General features: G+C 36.1%; 1 protein-coding gene across 2 annotated transcripts in view; it reads left to right on the top strand.

Moving 5' to 3' along the window:
• Positions 1-1,319: 1,319 nt before the first annotated feature.
• Positions 1,320-19,115, top strand: part of LOC110463393 (DNA polymerase zeta catalytic subunit-like) — a 92,590-nt gene continuing 74,794 nt past the window's right edge. The window contains exons 1-2 of one of the 2 annotated variants that reach the window (XM_021517943.1): positions 1,320-1,405; positions 17,991-18,067. The gene's annotated coding sequence lies outside the window, so the exon portion shown is untranslated. Of the gene's footprint in view, positions 1,406-8,687; positions 8,781-17,990; positions 18,068-19,115 lie in introns of those variants that run through there. The other variant, XM_021517942.1, reaches the window with a different exon arrangement.

Below are 19,115 nucleotides of genomic sequence, written 5' to 3'. Positions count from 1 at the left end.
TATTTCGAAAAAATTGGTTTTCGGTAAATGTGTCATCAATGTGAAAATAAATCTTCAATAACTATAGATCAATGCAAGTATTTCATAATCAACCCCAAATCATTCAAAAATACTATCACGGTGGATGATATGGGTAATATCACAGGGACTTGAGAATTTTGTTAGAGCTATATTTGGACCTAAACTGCAGTGTTCAGGGAAATTTTACATGTTTTAGGGGTTTAGATCGACTTTCAATCCCTACAACATGTACAATTACTCTGAACACCTTAGTTTACGTCCAAATGTAGCTGTAACAAATTCTCATGTCCCTGTAGTTAATAGTAGAGTCTGGTGCAACTGTTACATAGGGAGCATAGGGATCGAACTCATTTCATCATTAAAATAGTAAAAAAGTCATTTATATGTATGAAACACTTTAAATATTACCTACATGAGTAAGTGATGACAGAATATATCATATAAGTAGCTAAAAAACCTTGCATATCGAACGCACGTTCGAAGCTGCAGGTATATTCCTATAGGGCTGTTTTGACAGCGTTGAACTTGTGACGTCACATATATGGGCTACCCATATTAAGACGTTTCAGATAAATCAGAATAACTTGGAAACGGGGTCAATTACGACGTTCAAACTTTCTTAGCCTTGTATTGTATTATATCACGGACTTAAATGAAGTATTTTTATATCTCGATATAGCAAAACGTTCAGGTTACACTTTCAAAGCCGGAAAGCTCAGAGTTCAAGAGTGACAGTTTATGGCATTCTTTAATTAGCCGCTTCCTTGATGTCGTAGATTGATATTTATAATTTACCGGGTCACAACATACTACCAGATTGAGAGTTATTAAGACAAATATGGCATCTTAGATATTCTGGAATGAATGCCAGTCATAGTAGTTATTAGTATTTAATTAATAATGAAATGCAATTTTGATTGTATCTTAATGACATGATGTCGCCTTTTTCACGGCTGTTATTTTGTTACTTTTTAACATATAGCACACACGGACATGTATGTGCAAGCCCGGGCTTTTTTTTCTATGATACAAATAAAAGGCTACTTTTAAAAAAAAAGAGTAAAAAGAGTTGTTTCCCTTTGTCCACAAAATGTGGATATTTTATGATAATTATAGCTTTGAAATCAATAGTATAAGCATTACAGCAAAGCTATGATTCACATGTAGTAAGACACTCGGTCTTTCCTAAAATGTTAATAATTCATAATCGATTTGATCAAAACTACTTCAATATTGATATAGGCCTAGTGAACAGCCCCTGTATGTCAAACATTCATCAGATCAGACTTCGATATCACGTCAGAGGGCGCTTGTAATTCATTCTTGAACACAATCATATTTGCTGACGATTGCTTTACAATTGCTGTTTATCAAAACGATAAAGGTAAGCATTTCCGTATATCTTATTGTGTGTAGCACATCATGGCTGATGTGAAAAAGTAGTTGCATGAAGCTAGATATCGGTGTACGTGTTGCAAGGCAGGAACTTTCGACCTACGCTTATACAGACCGACATCGTGATATCATGTTTACATCCATGATCCTGACGTGCAGGTGAAAGCCCAATGTTTTGTGTTTCCTTGTAAATTATTTTTATCATTCGACAAACGCAAGGGGTAAACAATCTGAATACAACTATGTTTAATGATTGAAACCAAACGCTTCACAACAGTTAGTGAAATCACTGAATAGTGTAGGCCTAACGTGCGAGCTTCCAGCCACTCGACATGCTCGGCGGTGCTTACTGCAGAGCACATCTCAAAGGGGTTTGAAATTCTGACTGTAAATTGAGATAAAAATCAATATGAAAAATAACGGTGTTACTATACAAAAGTACTGTACTTTTTATAGTATAATAACCTTATTTTTTATATGATTTTTATCTCAATTTACAGTCAGAATTTCAAACCCCTGTGCACATCCTTATCGCCAGCAAGGCAGTATCTTCCTTTCTTATTCTTTGTCCGTTACACAATCCCCTTTCCAAGAAGTCTTGTTCCGAGAAACATTCATCATTCATAACTGGAGAGTCACTTTGCAATCACTTCCCTCACTCTATTGTGACAACTTGTCTTCAACCTTTTCGTCGCCATTGAACGATACCAATATTGCTAACCAGACAATGATTAAATGTTTCATATAGCTTCCATGTGTATTTCTATTATTTTTAATCCAATAAAAGATAGAAGTTGAAAGCCACTTTTCCGCAGGGTTTTGAGTAAAATATATTTATTTTACTTGTTTTTGCTTCATTTTCATAAACATTGGTAACGTTGCAGACATTAACTAAATTTCTACTTTCATTTCCAAAATTACTCTATTGATGTTGAAAAACTTTCTGCATGCAAGCAACAATGTGCAAAAGATCGGAGCACAGAAATAAATGTGGATTATACTGCTATTAATTCCCAGGCAGCGAATAAATAAAAATTGTATTGTTGTCAGAAGCTATCCTATCATAAGTAGTCCTCTCTGTGTACCTACATGTATGACCTTCCCTGATCATAGAGAAGTGGTCTTAATGTGATAAAAACGTACCAAGCTAGCTGTTTGTATTTGTAAATCTCTGTGTTCCTTTCCTTTCTCCATGTTATTTATGCGCTTGAGTAGAGCTGGCCTTGAACTAGTCCGTCATCTTCAAATGATTGAAGGAGGATTGGATAACTAAAGAAGAAGAACTAGCCCCAGTCAAAACACATACCGTAAAAACCCATGTAATTTGCACACTTTTTTTCCAGAAATTTAATACCCAAAGTGGGGGGGTGCGAAAAATACACAGGTAAAGGAAATTTCAAGTTTTTTTCATGAAAAGATCGACGATTCTAGTAGACCGCCATCTTGAATTATCTCCCTTGGTATACGGAATTCTAAGACAAATGACGATCAACAAATTTATTTATGTCAAACATTAATAAAAGATACAGTTTATACATAATGTGTTGTTACCTGAGTTTATGTGAAAAGTATTATTAAATAGGTAACTGTTAACAAAGAAAGTTTAGCCAAATTCCTATGTCAGAGAATTGCCGATCAACTTAATTACGTTGCGACATCTCGGTGCGTTTTCCCCATAAGCTTACTATTATGAAAATGTAGTTGTTCAATTTAAGCTCCGTTCTATCAGAGACGTATAAATACAGAGATTGGCAACTCTCGCTGATCTCGCAAAATCACGCATGATCTACGAGTGTTTGTTTTGACAGCTTATCGACCTGGTGACGATAGTCTGGTCAGTGAGTTACCTGTGTGAGAGTTTGATCGTGTATTCGTTAGTTCGTGTCAACATGTCACTTATCCTAGATATATGGATCATATAAAGAAGCTGGTTAGAAATATAATGTTTTATCTGAATAAGTTTTTGAAATAAAAAGATGAACGAGAAAGGAGTGCCGGTGTCATGAAAGGAATTAACTCTCGCACATCACAGCCGCCATTTTCACATGGTTTTTTTAAAGTGTATTTTCAGAGCTCAATTATCAAACTTTGCAGGTATTGTAACAACCTCATTTTAATTTCCTGGTTAGAAATATTATCATATAACTAATTTCTGAAAACTTTTTTGAAATTGTCTAAAGAAAAAAACCGGAGATAGTGTTCAAAATTTGTCATGATAGAAATAACCCTCAAAATCAGAGCCGCCATTTTAACTTGATTTCTCAGAAAAACCTGTCTTTTCACAGCTGAATTATGAAACTTTGCAAGTATTGTAACAACCTCATTTAAATTTCCTGGTTAGAAATATTATCATATAATTAATTTCTGAAAACTTTTTTGAAATTGTCTAAAGAACAAAAACGGAGATAGTGTTATCCTGAAGCCAGAATAATTACCGATATGTAAACACAGCCACGATGTGCAATCTTTCGATGTTTGGGGTTTTCTAAACTTAATCATTCAAGTTTACATTCAATGTAGCACTCCCAAACCGCATGGAAATCTCAGCTACATTTTGTAGCTACGTACGGTTTTAATGTTACGTTGATTTGCGATGTTTTCTCATGGCATAATTATGATTTGAGTTGAATGCAGCGAACCGCATATTCAATATGGCGCAGGTGAAGCGTAACTCTCGATACCAGTGACCAATGGTAAGGCCAAGACCAAGTTGCCAGTCTCTGTATTATACGTCTCTGGTTCTATGTAAGTTCTGTTAGGATTTTTTTTCAAATCCCGGCTCACTTTCATGTTGATCTCGCATCTAACATTATGTGATCGATAATTACCTCGTGAATTATTTCAATATTTATTAAATGAAACTTCGTTAAAATAGTCTGATTTGATTTTTTCCCCCTTGGAGTAGATTTGAATAGGATGTATTGATTGTCCACGCTTATAGTATAAACATATTTTTTTATAATCCCTTATCGGTCAAATCAGTCTGTAGTTATGACAATGCAGGACTTCGTAATTCACGCCACGTGTTGGTGAGTGAAAAAAACAACAACACGGTCCGTCGATCGCGACTGCAAATCATTTCAATTAGTAGAGCTATTGTTAACAGGTAATCACAGATATCGTGTTAGCTAATTACTGCATTGTAATTTTTATTGACTAGTGTCGAGAAGTGTCAATAATTTACGCTGAAGCATGCGATCCTACCTGGCCTCTTGTCCGGGACCAGATGATGTGGGTGAAGTTATATGCTCCGGTTAACTTACCTATAAATGTCGCCAAACCAGCAGTCATGACCACAGATGACCGGTTTTAATAACTTTACAGTAGGTAAAAATTGTGTGGCCAAAACGTATCGCCAAACTGAACTGTGACATAACCTGGTTTGAAGTGCCGATACCCAAGCCGCCATAATGAGCCCTTCTCACTGATCGTAATTATGATCAATAAAAGGTATCTAATTATGTCTTTCACCAGGAGATATGCACATCAAATTACTTATTAATTGATATGTTTTTGTAAGCAAGTAAATGTAAAATATTGCTGAAATGAATTGATGTATGCCGTTATGTGCACACGTGTGTGTCATGTGTGATCAGATATTTCAAAGGAAACAAACAACAAAATACACATTTTACGCAGTTTCTACTTAGTTTTAACATCATTGTACCTGTAAACAATACTTATGAACTTACTTATAATAAGCAAATTACAAAAATCCTAAGAATCCAAGCGGTTTGTCTTTCATTTTCAGAGATCAATTTTCGGAACTTTTTTTTCAAAATTTTTTGGTGCGCAAAATATTCGAGTAGAAGCTATTATGGGGATTTTCAGCCTCAAAAAGTGCCTGCGCAAATTACACAGGTGCGCAAATTACATGGGTTTTTACATAAGTTGATGCGGACAATCTCTTGGTGACAAGTAGGGCATATGGGTATGTGAGGCGGCCAAATTCGTACCGAAAAGAGATATTTCAAATAATACATGCAAGTTCCTGATGATCCTTAGTTGTTCATATTTTAATTTCGGGACTGATCGGAATAAACCAAGAGAGCAGACAGGTTGCCACTTAAAAGGAGAATCAAGGTTAGCGAGGGGATCAAGTTCTACAAATTGTACAGTTTAGGTACAGGTAGTGGTGCCGAGCAGTGGTCATAGTGATAAATCGGCCGTACTAAGCTATCTCTAGCCACTGTGATGAGCTATCATCAGTACCGGTAGAGACCTGTATGTGTGTTGCTGTAGCGGGCAGTGAGAGATCAGTGAGCGATTGGCCGCGTGTGTATATTTACATGTTCTGAGCATGCAGTCAGTAGTAGGAGCGCTCAGTTAGATTAGTATTAGGTGTTTAATTGTTCGATACGTAGTTATTTTGCTGTTAAATTGATACTGCTTTGTATATATCCCCTGTATATTTTACTGGTACAAGAAGTATATGATCACAAGTAGTGATTGCTCAGACATAGGCAATGTTACAGAGCTTGATTAATTTGTCTGTATATATTGGCATCTTTACTAGAAATGACCCGATTTCGTCGGGTTACACCCAGGATTTTAGCCCTTCACCTGCTTTGATAACTTCACCCGCCGGGTTACGATTTTGACCCGGATTTCGCCCGTTTTCGCCCGAAATATTTTCCTATATTGGAAAGTCCCTCAGTATTCTCTACACTTTTCCATCCTTTGTCATAAGAAAGACGATCTATTTCCTGTTTCCGTTTCTCACCAACATATTAGTTGTGAGTTGTTTATATACGTACTAGTCACACTAGAACTGTTTTTACAAATGTTTATATAAAGACCGTTGTTACTGAACTTACCGACAAGTAATTAATGAGGTGTTTTAACATATAATTGAGTTGTTTTTTGCTCACCTGCCCAAAGGGCAAGTGAGCTTATGCCGTGGCGCGTCGTCCGTCGTCGTTGTCCGTCATCCATTGTCAACTTTTTCTTTAAAACCTATCTCCTCCTAAACACCAAAGAGGATTTCAAACAGATTAAGCCTTAAGCATCACTAGGGGAGGGCAATCATTTCTTAAATAAATGAGGTTGGTTCGACCCCTGGGGCCAGGGGGGCGGGGCTCTGAAGGGGAACTTAGCTAATTTTGCTTTAAAACGCATCTCCTACTTAAGGCCAGAGAGGATTTCAACCAAATTTAGTCTGAAGTATCACTAGGGGAGGGCAATCATTTCTTAAATAAATGAGGTTGGTTCGACCCCTGGGGCCAGGGGGGCGGGGCTCTGAAGGGGAACTTAGCTAATTTTGCTTTAAAACGCATCGCCTACTTAAGGCCAGAGAGGATTTCAACCAAATTTATTCTGAAGTATCACTAGGGGAGGGCAATCATTTCTTAAATAACTGAGGTTGGTTCCACCCCTGAGGCCAAGGGGGGCATCTGAAGGGGAACTTAGCTAAATTTGCTTTAAAATGCATCTCCTACTTAAGGCCAGATAGGATTTCAACCAATTTTAGTCTGAAGTATCACTAGGGGAGGGCAATCATTTCTTAAATAAGTGAGGTTGGTTCCACCCCTGAGGCCAAGGGGGGCATCTGAAGGGGAACTTAGCTAAATTTGCTTTAAAAAGCATCTCCTACTTAACGCCAGGGAGGATTTCAACCAAATTTACTCTGAAGTATCACTAGGGGAGGGCAATCATTTCTTAAATAAGTGAGGTTGGTTCAACCCCTGAGGCCAGGGAGGCGGGGCCCTGAAGGGGAACTTAGCTATATTTGCTTTAAAACGCATCTTCTCCTAAACGCCAGAGAAGATTTCAACCAAGTTTGCTCGGAAACTTCCTAAATAAATGAGACTTGTTCGACACCTGGGGCTAGAAAGACAGGGCCCCAAACAGGAAAACTATCTAATATTTTGCTTTAAGACGCTAATACCCCCTAATTGCCTGAGTGGATTGTACAAAATTTGGTAAAAAAACATTATTGAGGAAGAACGAACATTTCTTAATTGAATGAGGCTGATTGGACCTGCGGTCCTAAGAAATGGTACAGCTAGATTATCATATTCTGTGGTGTAGTTTTCATAAATTGTTAAAAATTGGTTTTTAGGTTTATAAAAGCTTATAGTTGAATGAAAATTAAAGTATTGTGGAATTACACCCTGTAATATGACATATTACTTATTTCAAAATCTGTTAACATGGCAACTCAATGGAGGCCCCTGATTAGTTGAAATTCAGATATTGTGGTCCCAGTTGGGTTAGAACATAGATCTTGTCTAGTTTTAAGGAATTTTCATATAAAGATGTACTAATGTATTCATTTGTAATGACTTAAATATATAACCAGGTGAGTGATACAGGTCCAATGGACCTCTTGTAAAAATTGTGTTTACGTAGTATATTTCGTATTTTGAAGGTAACGTTATGTCTTCTTAAAGGAAGAACTTGTTATCGGGACTTGCTGGTTCTACTACACAAAATGCTAAAAGAAAAGATAATTGTGCACATATCAAATGTCGTAGGAAAATGAGTTATAGTGGATAAAGTCTGGCGGTCATGGACCAAACGCTCCATTCTGCAATCTTTGTGAATCGCATATTTCAGTTGGATCTGGTGCTAAAAACGATGTTACTATCGGTACTGTACAATATATATAGATGTGCTTTGTCTGGTAAACCAAGGTGAGATGGCATCATGGACAGATGAGAGACTCTACAGTGTAAAATCTGATAATATCAACAAATGGACTTAAAGTGTGTATTGTTTTAAAAAAATATAAATATTGTTTAAACTTAAAATAAAAAAAGAAAGAAATTAACCACACCCCTTTTAAATCTGATTTGATTTGTAACCGTTATTGTAATCCAGAATGAATATCAAGACAGTTTTATTTTTTGTGTACCGTAGTTGGAGTTGATTGATTTTTTATAAGGATGATTTATATAGTTATATTGTTGATTGTGATATACGTTTAGGAACAGCTTTACACCAAAACTTGACTCCAATATTATTTTTGATTTTAAACATATTTTATTGTGATTTATGTACAATTTGAGTTGGGGACAAGTTATACAACTTTTACTAAGCCCTTTCCCTATGCACTATTCACCCATTAATAGTTAAAGTAATTAAAAAACAAAAGATAAACATTTTATTATATTTTATAATAGATCATGAACTAGAAAATATTGACATATCTATAAGAAGATTTGCTATAATTGTAGACATTAGCCTGGGAACATTGTATGGAAAAGGTTTTAGATCTGTAAGAGTTATCCCACCTTAGATTGTAGTTGTAAACACAAGCACTGGTCGACACACACACATACACATGTGCATACAAGCATACCATATTTGAGGAAGATTGGTGGGCTCCCGGTTTGCATCAAGGATAAGGCATCACAAAACAGGTAAATCATTACAACTAGGTAATAATTTGACCATTGGTCACTCTGTAAATTGACAGGTGATTAGTGTAGAATTGAAGATATCTGTCTACAGAAAATCGTGAGCACAAAGGAGGCCTCTATTGGTGGTACATGCCCTGCAGTCCGGCTGATAGCAACAACACGAATATTTTATCAGAAGATCTCCAATAGCTAGCTCAGTAGTTGTTTAGTTGTGCCTTTTACAACCACTTTGTGTGCTAAACACTGGCTTTGTGTGAATCAGAAACCATTTTAGTTCTGATATTCTAGACATGCCAGCTGTGATGTCAGAGTCTGTGTTATTGTGAGAAGGCAGAAATAGGTTGTTGATCTTCAGTATGCTGGCAGTCAGTGGCTAAGTAAATACATTGTGCCTATCACATGTTGTCTGAGTTGTGTGGGGCTGTGTTGTAACACAGGTATGTGTTTACAGTTATTGGCTGAAGGACAGACTTAATTTCAGACATGGGTGTTAAACCTTCTTCCTAGTCAATGTTGATGTCCATGAAACAAAACACTGGTAGTTTATTGTAAAGACAGATGTTTTTAATTGAAGAAAACAAGAACTTGTAATCAGTGCTTAATTTGTTTACTAAGAAATCCATAATAATGCTCCATAAGTACATCTATTTGTGGAATTACAGTTTTGTTGGGTTTTTTCATCAGTGAAACAGTTACTTCAGTATATTTATATAATTACTCTTAACATATACAAGGCATTGATATCATAATAAAAATGTGTTACAATTTTAAAAAGATGCAATATTAATACATGGAACTTGTAAATGTATAAAATGTAATGTTAGGTACTTAAAAGATGTGCACATAATCTACAATGCTAAGTATCCAAACAACAATATTGTAATTTAAAAAAACCAATCCAAATAATGTTGTTATCTAAGCAGAATCCCCAAGCCAAAGATAATCCCGAGCACAACCGCCATGCACGAAGTCTGTAGGAACTGAATTGGAGATGCACACATTCTCCTACATGTACACGTATTGGAGGCTACTTCCAAAGATTAGCCTCAGTTGTAGGGGAGAACAGTATGTTTTGATAAAATTAGTTACACATGTCACATGTTTATGAGTGCAGTGGACTGATGCAGCAGGATGTAATACAACATTTCAGTGTATACCTTCACAAGTGTGTTGAGTGGGGATGATGGTATCATAGGTAATAGACATCCTGATCTGTTGATCTACTATATACCCACATACTGATGTGGTGTCCTAGTTTGTAAGCTCGGTGGCAGTTCAAAGGTCAGTTGTTTGGGGTCACAGAACATGTATTATCTTACACCACCCATTTGTGTTATATATATTCCTATAGGTGACTATACTATGATGATCATTCTGGCATTACAAACTTTCATCATCTATAATCTAATAGTTTCACTCCAAGTAAATTATTGTACCTTTTTATCACTTCTGTATAATGTACATGTAGCGCTGCAATTTGTATTATCACTTTTCATTTTTTTCCATCATGTAACTGTTAACATTTACGATGCAATGTCACGTTAGTATTTTCTGATAAGACTAGTCTCTATATAGTTTGCTTTTCTTATACAGGTAAAAACAATGTGTCATTTGTCATGAAAAAAATATATACTGCAATGAAGGAGTCATGGTGACACCCTGCTATATGTTACACCTGGACTGGCTTAGTAGTATATATCTCATTGTCTTCCTGGTACACATGATTCAGGCCTACAACGTGTTCATTAATATTGAAGATATGATTGATGTGGTTTGTCAGTTTACACACAAGTACAGGTAGTTTGTAGTTTTATTGTATAATGAAGCCACATTTACTTTGACAGAGCAGAGGGGATGATGCTAGTGATCTTGCTGTTTTTGTTTAAAAGTTTTCCTACAATAGCTTTTAAATGTTTATCGTCAATTTCAGTAATATATGTAAATATACTGATGTATGTAGGTACTGTATTATGTTATAGGCTCTGTGTTTTGTTGCTGTAGTAATTACTGTAAACATTTAACTACTGAGAATATGTTAACACATTGTTGTAGTATAGCGTTTGCATGGCTTGTGTTAGAACACATTTAGTCCAGGAGGACAGGGTCCACCTCTATTAAAGACATTTCTGTTTACCTACTTTGTGTATACCTATAGCTACTGCTGTGTAGTAGTCCATTGGTTCTGTTTAACTCAGGAGTGTGTGTATCAGGTGTATATGAGCCAGGTACCTCCAGTACACAGTTTAGATGGTGTATATAGTTACACCACATCAATGGTAAAATACTGGCCATGGTGAATGTCAGCAGACAAATAGGTTGACTTGGATAACAAATTCGTTATACATGTAGAAGCTATAATTCTTAATAAGATCTGCAGCTCAAGAGGACAGTTTAAAAAAAATCTACATTCATACATGTGTTCAATTAAAATAACATAAGGTTTGGGGCTGTAGTGGTATAGGTATTGGATTCCTTTCCTCACTAGGAAGTTAGTGTGGGGTCCTGGTTGTGTCAGGGTGGTGGTGGGTATGACGAAGGGTCAGGGCTGTACAAAACAGGTCAAACTGACCTATTTGCATCTTTAAGTTATCAACTTAATGTATGTTGTCAGTGATAACCATTAACCGTCATATTATAATTAGTGATATTGAAAATGTAACGATGAAAACAGCGGAAGCGGAATGCAACTAAACAGCAAGCATTATGGCCTTCCCCTACCTTTAAGGTGGCCGGGGTAGGGGCCCCGCAACCTTCTGACCTCCAGACATGGAGATGATGTGGGTAGCTTCAGCTTGAGCTCACATATTTTACCTAGCTACTGCAGAGTAAAGTAAAGCATAGAACAAAATAACACAAGTGGTTTACACGGATAGTTAGGAAGGTTAACAGATGATATATGAAAGTCAGTGTGGGACAAACTGCAGATCATGATTGGAATAATCAACACTAGCTAATCTTATATCAGAAAATTAGACAAAAGTACCACACAATTAATAGATTTTGTAATGCAAATTTGTCAACCTTTCCATTTTTCATACTTTTATGAAAACGTGAATTTAAAATACAAAGATTTCTTTTTAAAACGAATGATGGACAGATTGTATATATATGTATGATGTGATTCCTTCCTCTGTACATGTCTAGTACACACTTGGACATACCAGGTAGGCAGATGTAGTTAAAATGCATGTAGGAAGCATTGCCATGTTTATAATTATGGTAGCCTGGTGTACAACTTACATATAGGCTGACACAAGGTGTTATCTTGTTTGTACTGGTGTACTAGCCCATGAAATGGAGACAACAGTGTTATCTGGTACAGTTCTCATGACCTTTGACCTCTTTCTGACCTCGCTCTGAGCATGGTAATGATTATCATTCATATCATGCCATTGTACTACAGAAACACTTTAAGATGTCTTTTGCGTATTTGTGAATTTGTGAAAATCAACATTTGAGAAAACAAAGATGTTGAAGTGTTGTACAGTTTCATAGTCATTATAACTAAAAAAAAAAAATCTATAATTATATTTTGTAATAGAGATAGAGTGACCTTTAGCTAGTTTACCAACATCTAAAGAATTCAGGAAGCTTAATTTAGATGCATTTTTTATCCAATACCTGCATTGATAACATTCTTATGAATTGTTGTTCTGACAGAAACTCTCCAAGCTTTTCGTTTAAAAAGATAGGCTAAGCCTTGTTGAAATTTATTATGCTCCCCGAAAATTTTCGAGGGAGCATATATTTGCGTCTTTGTCAGTCGGTCAGTCCTTTTCGTGTCCAGAGCATAACTTTACCTACATTTAAGGTAGGATCATGAAACTTGGTGTGTATACATATACATCAGTCATACTAAGGCGATGTGCACTGTACATGTACCAAATTCAGGGCCCACAACCCCTTAATTACAGAGTTATTCCTAAAATGTTGTGTCCGTAGCATAACTTTGCCTGCACCATTTGGTCACGTGATACATTTTCAGAAAAAAACCCCAGTGGAATTATTCATTTGCTCATGCTCAGCGATAATCATGTTAAGTCTCATTAAATTCAGAGAACCAGTTTTCCAGAAAGCAGTAGGACAAGATTGTGTTAAGAACAAGAACCAGAAGAAGAAGAGGAAGAATTACAATAATAAGAAACGGGGCAAAAACAATAAGTCTTCCAAACTTATAAAGTTTGTTTGGGCAACTTAATAATCAGTCTCATTGTCGCTAACTGTGTGGAAACTCTAACATGGTTTGTATTTATTCCTTATGCCTTTTATCCTCATTTGTTTACTTTATAAAGGGAAGTTTCAAAAATCATCGGATTTCTTTCAGTTGTATATATAAAGAATTAAAATAAATGAGAATTTCTTTTTGTCTGTCTGCTTTCTTACCCTTTCATGAAATGAAATTTAAAAAAGCCTATCTTTGAATTCTGACTATCTCCCACAAAATTTACAATACCAAAATATTCATAGACACATAACTAACTATCAGTACTTATTTATAGCTGGCATATAGTAGAATACATTAATTATCAGTAAAATATGCCTTCATATTTCATAGCTGAAGCATATGTTATGTGTCGGACACATTACATGTATGTAATGTGTTAAAACATTATTTTTCTTCTCCCAAACTCTCCATTTCATTATATTTTTACCAATATGTGACATAAATCTAACCAAATGCAAAATTCACAAACAGGAAAAGCCTCCTATAAAGTTGTTTTCGGGGAGCATACATCAGTTCCACTGATACTCTTGTTTGTTTTATAAATCTATGAAATAAAAATATAAATCTCATGAAATAGAAAGCTCAATATTACAATTTTCAAGTTTAATTTGGTGGCAAGATATGTAAAAGAACAAAATTACAACTTAACAAGTTTGCATTAAATACATGCAAATTTTCCTCCATTCCAGATTTAATGAATATGCAAAAATATATTTTTTATGTTTTTACTATCATGTGAAATTTGTTTTTGTAAGAGATTGAATGTTTACCTCCTTTCATGTGAGGTAATCAGTTGGTTTTCATTTGTCTATCACTATCTCCAGACAAATCTTAAGTTGGTGTAACACAAAGGGAATGGGATTATTCTGTTGACTTGATATCAGGGGGAGAATGTAGATTTACACCACACCAATACAGTGTCTGTTGTCTGATAATATCCAGGTACATACAGGTGTTTGTGATCGTGGTAATGGAGGATGTGCTAACACAGTCATGGATTTTAATCTTGATGCTGAGAAATTTCCTTTGAAACGTCAGTCATGATGTTGGGAATTATTATTTTGAGGTACCTAACCGTCTGTATTTATGTTAATATCATTATGTGTTAAAAAGAACATGGAAATGTGTGGATGAGGGATACAGTTGTGATGCTATAGGGGACAAATTGAATCATGAGTCAGTGAGACATACTTCTACATGTGTAACAACAGGTCAATGAGACACACTTCTACATGTGTAATGACAGGTCAATGAGACACTCCTGCATGTGTAACAACAGTTCAATGAGACACTTCTACAGTACGCGTCAGGTGATTTGGTACTCAGTCGCCCGCCGAGTGACAAATTTTAATCCCTGTCGCTCGTAGCCGCGGGATGATCGCGGAAGAAACGCCGGCTATTTCAAGGTAGATCCGCCGGCTTTACATTGATAAGCCCTCCGCGACTATCCCGCGTTCATGGGTGATGGGGATTAAGTCTGGACAGAGAAAATACAGTATATTACTAGTTCAAGTTTTATTCAAACTTTGGGCCATGTTTGTGTCTGCTGTGTCCGCTGTTCCTGTCTACGGTACCACAGATGCACAGTAACAATCGGCAAACCGAACAGAAAGCGCTACTTGAATTTCCCGAACGGAAAAGAAATGCCAGCACATACTAGGGGGGAAACCCGTCTTGTAGTGGATATTTAAAAAGAAACGAGTTCCACGAGATCTATTTAAAATTACCAATGTATGCTTAATATAAAGTAGCACTGCCTTGTAACGAGATAAACATTTGGGCAACATTTACGATGTGCAAGTGTCGGTTAATTTGACTAGATTACAAGATTTCCCCTTTAAACAATCTAGATTATAATTGAAAAGGACCGGTACATTAATTAACACATCATTATAAGTGTATCCGTTTAGTATACATTGTATAAAATGTTATCTTAACATAAGTTTATTGAAAAATCTACCGAGGCGGACAAGCCGACTGTCACTGCACTGTGAAATCACCAAAAATTATTGGTTGGTCTGAAACGTCAATCACACCTCAGCACAGTAGCCCTCCTGTCATAATGGGCGGAGCTTACGCAATACACCGTATCATGCGACAGATTAGATGGTGTGTATCGTCAAGGTGCCGCCCACTCAATTCCCCAAATTTTCGTAAAATAAAAAAGAGGGATACAGTTGTGATGCTATAGGGGACAAATTGAATCATGAGTCAGTGAGACACACTTCTACATGTGTAATGACAGGTCAATGAGACACACTCCTTCATGTGTAATGACAGGTCAATGAGACACTCCTACATGTGTAACAACGGGTCAATGAGACACTTCTACATGTGTAATGACAGGTCAATGAGACACACTTCTACAGTACATGTGTAATGACAGGTCAATGAGACACACTCCTGCATGTGTAATGACAGGTCAATGAGACACACTCCTGCATGTGTAATGACAGGTCAATGAGACACTTCTACGTGTGTAATGACAGGTCAATGAGACATACTTCTACATGTGTAATGACAGGTCAATGAGACACACTCCTGCATGTGTAATGACAGGTCAATGAGACACACTCCTGCATGTGTAACAACAGTTCAATGAGACAAACTTCTACAGTACATGTGTAATGACAGGTCAATGAGACACACTCCTGCATGTGTAATGACAGGTCAATGAGACACTTCTACATGTGTAATGACAGGTCAATGAGACACACTTCTACATGTGTAATGACAGGTCAATGAGACACTCCTACATGTGTAATGACAGGTCAATGAGACACTTCTACATGTGTAATGACAGGTCAATGAGACACTTCTACATGTGTAATGACAGGTCAATGAGACACTTCTACATGTGTAATGACAGGTCAATGAGACACTTCTACATGTGTAATGACAGGTCAATGAGACACTTCTACATGTGTAATGACAGGTCAATGAGACACTTCTACATGTGTAATGACAGGTCAATGAGACACTTCTACATGTGTAATGACAGGTCAATGAGACACACTTCTACATGTGTAACAACAGGTCAATGAGACACACTTCTACATGTGTAATGACAGGTTAATGAGACACTCCTACATGTGTAAAGACAGGTCAATGAGACACTTCTACATGTGTTATGACAGGTCAATGAGACACTCTTCTACATGTGTAATGACAGGTCAATGAGACACTCTTCTACATGTCTAATGACAGGTCAATGAGACACACTTCTACATGTGTAGTGACAGGTCAATGAGACAAACTTATACATGTGTAATGACAGCGCAATGAGACACTTCTACATGGGTAATGACAGGTCAATGAGACACTTCTACATGTGTAATGACAGGTTAATGAGACACTCCTGCATGTGTAATGACAGGTTAATGAGACACTTCTACATGTGTAATGACAGGTCAATGAGACATACTTCTACATGTGTAATGACAGGTCAATGAGACACTTCAACATGTGTAATGACAGGTCAATGAGACACTCCTGCATGTGTAATGACAGGTTAATGAGACACTTCTACATGTGTAATGACAGGTTAATGAGACACTTCAACATGTGTAATATCACTGGTCAATGAGACACTCTTACACATGAGTATTTTATAAAAAGTAAGATGAGAAACATATTTATACTCATGGTATTAGTTCTTCAACAATGTGGCAAAGCCAAGAAGAAGAGATATATGATAAAAGAAACGATAAAATTTCCCCTGGAACATAAAAAAAGTCATTTTAATGGATTGATATGAAACTTTTTCCAAAAGATACAAATAATGACTGAACATAAAATATGCAATTAACTATACATTACAATTAGCAAATATATGAAGAAAAAATCCCCCCCCCCCAAAAAAAAAGTTAACCCCCATTTAACATTTAAATATGTTTTACACTGAATTCTGATTACTATATGTTAACATAAACCTTGAATTAGCAACAAGGAGAGTATTTAAAACCCATTGCTAATTCAGAAACCATTAAACATTACCTAAAGCTGTAGCTTCAATTTGCAGCTCTGAAACCTTGCAGATGCTTCAGATGATATGCAACTGAACTTGTCCTTAATTCAAGCTTATTCATTAAACAGTTGCTGGAACTTAGAAGTGTGTGGGTGGCATCTATTTATGTTGATATCTGGTCTAGATTCTAACATTGTTCTGTATAGGCAGGCATATATATGGTGCATGTCATGTTGTTCACCTACAAGATATTATTACTATGTGTAATAAAAAACGAGCATCAAATTGAGTTGTGTAATGAGAGGTCACAGAGACACAACCTTAACGTGTGTAACAATTGATTTTATTTTGCTTTTCAAAATTTCCTGAATGTTGTTTGTTCCATGATCGTTTTTGAACATATGTTTGTTAGATGTTTAAACTCCTGATCGTTACATTGCTCATCTTGACCAATTTAATCTTTTGTGGGAAGAACTATAGACTTATAGTTAGAAGGATGTTAAGTGGGGAGGGGGACATCTACAACAGAAAATAATGCCTACCAGCAGACTGATGAACTAATTTCTATTGTCAGACTCCATTCACTGTTGTTAGCATGCCTGACGGAACCCCTGTCATATATTTTCTCTGGAAATGATTGTCTTCTCAGAGAGAAAATCAATATGTGAGAGGAACTTAACTTTCTGGTACAAGAATGGTGACCGTGTGAGAGTGAATCTCGTGTGTCAATGATCAGCGTGGAGATGTCCCCAGCTGTACAACTTAATCTCATTACCCTCATATCTCTGTGCTGGTGAAAAATCTTCTACACACATACATATATACAGCAAAATAAACACCGGTGGAGTGGTATGTGAAATGTGTATGTAGAACAACACAGTGTAAGTAATACTGTTACTGGTACAGCCAACAGTGGATCTTAGAGCACAATAGAGTATCTAGTTATAAATGTGCAAGCCATGTTTTAATAAGTTTTTGCATTGAATTAATATATGCATATTCTTATTTTTCTTTTCAGGTCCTTTGGTCATTGAAATAATTAATCCATGAGAGAAAGAAGCGACTAGACATTATACAGAAGAGACAAACTCAGAGGTACGATACTGTTTCATTTAAAGTGTTGTAATGCATGCATATGACTGTTTAGATATTTGGGGCACCCTTCCTGCATTATTGATAAAAAGTGATAAATACTTGTATATACATTGTAATTGCTATTTTGGAAATTAAATTATAACCTTTTCTGTGTTGATGTCTGGTCAGTGAATGTGTCTTGTAACGATAAAGTGGCTTTCATGTACTTTTCATCATTAATATATCATAAATAGTATAGAACCCCTGAACAAAGATGTTTTAGAAATTAAACGTCTTACTCAATCTCTATATTCTGAGAAGGAGCTTAATGCTGATCCATTAACTATCACTCACTGTTCCTGTCTGCTCCTTTGTCCATGTCAGTAGATCATTACAACATACAGTTCAGTATATATCAAGAAAAGATTTTATTCTGCCTTAAACAGATCTAGAGTCTGTTGTCTTAATTACTTTGCTGTATATATATGGCAGCTGACAATTTAAGTCCAAAGTTATTTACAAGGGGTATTGCCATGTAGGTAATTAAAGGTGTAATAATTGACATTGTGTTTATAGCATATTAATTATCTTTCATTTTATTACTCATTTTCTTTTTAGTTACTATCATTGGTTCTTCCACTTCAGATCTTCAATTTCAGTTTAGTCCTTTTGTCCTCATCATCTCTGTAGAGCTACGTACACAAGTGGCTGATGTAATTAAGGTGGTAGATCTTATTTCAGTAGTATAAAGACATCATTTCAGTAGTCTAAGGACAACATTTCAGTAGTCAAAGGACAACATTTCAGTAGTCTAAGGACACCATTTCAGTAGTCAAAGGACAACATTTCTGTAGTCAAAGTACATCATTTCAGTAGTTTAAGGACAACATTTCAGTAGTCTAAAGACATCATTTCAGTAGTCAAAGTACAACATTTCAGTAGTTTAAGGACAACATTTCAGTAGTCTAAAGACATCATTTCAGTAGTCAAAGTACACCATTTCTGTAGTCAAAGTACAACATTTCAGTAGTTTAAGGACAACATTTCAGTAGTCTAAAGACATCATTTC

The sequence above is a fragment of the Mizuhopecten yessoensis genome, unplaced genomic scaffold, assembly GCF_002113885.1.
Source record: "Mizuhopecten yessoensis strain PY_sf001 unplaced genomic scaffold, ASM211388v2 scaffold10901, whole genome shotgun sequence".
Classification (NCBI taxonomy): domain Eukaryota; kingdom Metazoa; phylum Mollusca; class Bivalvia; order Pectinida; family Pectinidae; genus Mizuhopecten; species Mizuhopecten yessoensis.
The sequence above is the reverse complement of the archived record's forward strand: the minus strand, read 5'-3'. Positions and strand labels throughout refer to the sequence as shown.